Below are 5,224 nucleotides of genomic sequence, written 5' to 3'. Positions count from 1 at the left end.
TCAGGGAATTCATTAACAACAAGGACTTGATCAAGTTCCTTTCCTTTTTCTTTTGTATCAATTACGTAGGCGAGAAACGTCTGATGACCATGCTTCATATAACTCCTAACCTTTGCCATAGAGCATATTATAATATCATTCTTTCATTCTCCATAAATACAAATTTGTTTTCCAGCTGGTGATAGAAATTGGACGATCTTTCTATTACAAACTATCGACGCCTGATGTTGGGATAACCACTCCATCCCAATAATTACATCAAATTCCCTTAATGTAATAGAAATTAAGTCGATAGAATATTCTTCTCCTTGAATAATTATTTTACAATTTCGACATACTTTGGAGAAGAGAAAGCTCTTATCACTAGAGATTTCGACGTCTAATGAATTTATTAATTTACTTCTACTAAAAGAACTATGGCAAGCAAAAGTTTTGGATACGAATGATCTACTAGCTCCAGAATCAAATAAAACATAGGCAGGGAGGGAGTTTAAAATAAAGGTACCTGTTACGACATCAGGTATAACCTTCGCCTCCTCTGCGGTGATTTGAAAGACCCTGCCTCGGGGTTTTGGAGCTTCCAACTTCTTCACGTTCTCTGCAGTTCTAGATCCTTCTGTCGCCTTTCCATCCCTTGCCCTCAACTCTGGGCAATCATTTTTCATGTGGCCCGGTTTATAGCAGTTATAACATAAGTTCAACGGACTAGTACACTCTGGTGCCGTATGTCCAAGTCTCCCACACTTATAACAAGTTGGATTCTTATAACGACATTCCCCGAAATGTCTCTTTCCACAAACCTGGCAAGTACCAGATTCCTTTCTAAAGCTAGGTACTTTTGTAGGCTTAAAAAACTTTCGCTTTCTTTGACGGTGTTGTAGGAATTAAAACATCAAAATTTTGCTTCCCATCTCTTTCAACTTGTCTTTTTAGCTCCACCTCTCGTTCACGAGCCCAATTAAAAAGCTCCTCGAGACTTCCACACTTTGATGGAGAAATAAATTCTCTTATTTCCGTTTTAAGTATTAGGTGGAAACGAGTCATCCACGCTTCTTCACTAGTGAAAAGAGAAGGGCAAAATTTTGCTTTATCATAGAAAATTCCAAATATTTCGTCCACCATTTCAATGGCTTGACGCATATGAAGAAGTTCTTCAGAGATACGATCAATTGCAGCACGAGGACTGAAATGTTTATGAAGATTGGTTTGAATTCTTCCCAAGATATATTTCTTATCGTTTCCCTACCTTTTTCCTTTTTGACCATATCCCTCCAGTCTTTAGCTCGTTCAACAAATTGGTTCGTTGCGAACGTCACTTCATCAACCGCATCGCAGTGACACGTATCAAAAATAGTCTCCATGGCTGTAATCCACCTTTGGCTGACCAAGGGGTCTATTTCTCCCTTAAATTGTAACGGTTTACAAGCCATGAAATTTCTATACGCACATCGATGCGTTTCTACCTCCACTCTTGGTGCCGCTCCCATGTTCTCGAGAGGCTTTTCCACAATCAATTCATTCTTTTTCAGATTTTCTTCAAGCATAATTACTATAGAAATTTGCATTTCAGCCAGAAAAAATGGAATATTGGCTTCGAATGCTTTCCCCACCTAAATTGCAATTTTCTTGTGAATTTCATCAGGTACAAATTTTGTAGCATCATCTTGATGAGGTGAAGACGCAGATCTTTCTGAATCATTATCTACATGCTTTTTTATATTACGGTTTCCATCATCATGTATAATATTTCCTTCTTCCTCCGCCATATCTTTTTTACTGTGATGAATAATTTATTTATTATTATTTTCATTCCATAATCTTATCCCTTCTAAGGTACTTTATCTAAGGCCTTTATACTCCTCAATCTATTGTTAATTCTAACAATTTATCTAAGGCCATAAAACATAAAGTACCATATATGCAGATATGATGCAACAAATATTAACACGCACATCATTTCATGCATATTTATTTCTCCCCCACATACTCTTTGTTGTTTCCAACACAATATAATTATTGAGAATTTATAACGGTATGATACATTTACTCTCATACTGGCTAGGCATGAAAGAAATATATTCTACTCATCTTGATCTCCCAACTACGTACTATATTGTCTTTTAAACATACAAATTTCAGTTTTCACATATTTTCTCTTTTATTTTCATTTATGCACCCATACAAAACTCCCCTTTGTAGCTTCCATGGATCGCTTCCGAACTGAACCCTCTCGTTTATATATAAAGAGAACTTATGGTTCGAGTCTAAGTATTTATTTTGAATACTTAAATCTCTCGAACCGTGCTCTGATACCAACTTGAAACACCCTATTTTTTTTATAAATAACTTTCACAAAATATATCAAGACGGTGTTTGGCTGAGCTTATTTTTTTTGCTTTTTGCTTTTTGAAAGGGCAAAATGTCCATAATGCCCCTCCAAAAACACCTAAAAGCACCAAATTGAAGCTTTTTTGCTTTTTAGAGGGGCATTTTGAACATTTTTCCCCCAAAAAAGCAAAAAGCAAAATAAATAAGCTCAGCCAAACACCTCCCAAAGTAGGTCCTAGTTTATATCCAAAACCTGTCACTCGTGGTGACGTTTTATTTAATAAAAATATATATTATACAAGAAAACATATATGTTTAATACAAACTTTATTATACAAACTATCAAACACGAGAGTATGGTTCTCTTGTCAGTCCAGTCCCGTCTGTGAAACTTCAACCATCTAGGAGTGCTTTTTCTGAAAACATTTTAAAACATATTTTTATTAGCTTTCGCTAAGTAAGTACACCATTTTATAAAAACATGTTTTATTTTTATTTGGAATTTAACACCCAAATTCCTTGAGATTTCAACACCAGAAATCCTTATATTTCCTCCACAATATTCCTTTGGAATTTAACACCCGAATACCTTGGGACTTCAACACCCGAAATCCTTATTTTTACTCCTTAATATTCTTTGGAATTCAACACCCGAATTCCTTATGAGCTCATTTTTAACCCATGAGGGTTATTAATTCCCCCTTTTATATTTGGGGTTCAACACCCGAACCCCTTAAGATTTCAACTCCCGAAATATTTTATATATAGTATTAAAATTTTGGAGTTTCAACTACCGAAACTCTTGGGAGTTGTAACCCATATTTTTATTAGAGGCATTCCACCATATTTATTTTAAAACCATAGCCTCTTTTTAAGCCACACATTAATTCAAATACTTGGACCCATAACCATTTCTAGGGTGCTGTGAGAACTTAGACGGATGGCGACGGGAGACGGGAGGCTCTTTTAAGTGAGATGGACGTCTACGGGTGCTGTGATGATGGCGACGGGTACTTGTTTATAGTGGAAGATGATGGACGGGAGACGGGAGGCTGTGATACAGATGGCCGGAGACGGTGGCCGGCTGGCCGCAGATCTATGTTTAAAGTGTGAGAGGGAGACGTCGCTGTTATGGTTTAAGTGAGAGAGAGAGAGGCACTGTTAATGTTATGTTATGTGATATATGATATATCTAGGGTTTGTGTATAATATAAAAAAAATCAAAATTAAAACACCGAATAATTCGGATATCTGAAAAATCAGAAAACTACTATCCGAATCCGAATGTTTGGATATCCGGGATTCAGATATCCGAATTTTCGGATGTCCGGGATTCGGATAAACGAATTTTCGGATAGTTCGGATACTGATAGTCGGATAATTCGGATGCGATTCGGATTCGGATTGTTTTGAACACCCCTATCGTAAACATACTACAGAATATGCTACTAGAGCTTATTTGGTTTTCTATATTTTGTCTATCAAACTTTTGAGTGGATAACATGTATTTATACTTCAAATTTTACTTGATCGTTAAGATTCTTCCGGGCTAAGATTTGTTTTTAATCTTATCTGTGATATACTTTTCATTTATTTATTTTCACTACATAGCTGGCACTCCTATTCTAATATTCTTACTCATTAAGACTACAACTCATGTCCATATTATCCTATTTTGTTTTTCTTATTTACTATTATTATTTATCACTATATTACAGGCACTTACACGTGCATTGTTACTTTTATATAATAATGAATATAATAGTTAAGTAATTATTTTATATTTTAAACGATATTAGATCCTATCGAATGCTTGTTTAAACGCCTCATATCTCAATGAGTTATTTTACGATTGATAAGTCATAACGAATCATCCCAGTTCTTATCCAGACTTTGACTCAAGAGTCAAAGTCAAAATCGTCAAGAACAATAAACAGTCAACACAAACCAGATTCACGATTAAACCCCAAATCTTGATGAAATAACACGAATTTTGTCTCATTGAGCTCGTTTACTCAGTGCCAACAAACCCTAATCATCAAATCAGTCTAACATTCACGATTAGAGGGTGTGATTTATACATAAACATCTACGGTCGTTTATCAATCAATTAATGTAACGATTCCGGCAAATTCAGGTATACCCTAGCCGGAATATACTATTTACGTGTTATTCAATACTGAATATATGAATTATAATGTGTTTATACGAGTATATATGATTCACAGTACGAATTATACTCAAATGTACAACTAGTCGTATCGGAATTACGATTAATCGATGAACGGTTATTGAATCCCGAACGAATCGGGAATTACATTATAGACGAAATATATAATGTTTAGTGATGTTTACGAAGTATTAAAGCTTCGGGAGAAGTGAATTATAGCACAGAAAAAGGATTTCGATTTATTAGTACGTCGGTACGATAAACGAAACCTTTAACATCAAACCAAGCAAGAGACGATCGATCAAGCCGAAAAAGATGCACGATTACCGAAAATACGATGTGTTAAGTCAATAAACGTCATGGTTTAAGTTTTTAAAGTTTTTAAATCAGTTTTATATAAATTTCATTTTTAAGCCGAAAAACGACCGTTTTGGCCTCGTTTTGAGCGGAATTAAACGTTTAACCAAAAAACGAACTGAGCCAGATTATCCACAACATTATCCGGATTACGCAATCCGAATGTGTGGCCATGGTTGGAGATGTGGGCCCCCCCACCCACTTAACATGGACCGATCGGTCCATGCTAGTCACACAACACATCCATTTTTCTTTTTTCCACAAACTTTCTCCCAAAATCCTCTCAACCTCTTCATCATCCATCCAAAACCCAAGCTTTTTAGGCAAGAACACAAGGTAAAAACCGAGTTATGATCGTGTGTATCTTCT

This window comes from Bidens hawaiensis, unplaced genomic scaffold (assembly GCF_021521415.1).
Source record: "Bidens hawaiensis isolate Kalapana, Puna unplaced genomic scaffold, B.hawaiensis_p1.1 tig00029038_1, whole genome shotgun sequence".
Classification (NCBI taxonomy): Eukaryota; Viridiplantae; Streptophyta; class Magnoliopsida; order Asterales; family Asteraceae; genus Bidens; species Bidens hawaiensis.
The sequence above is the reverse complement of the archived record's forward strand: the minus strand, read 5'-3'. Positions refer to the sequence as shown.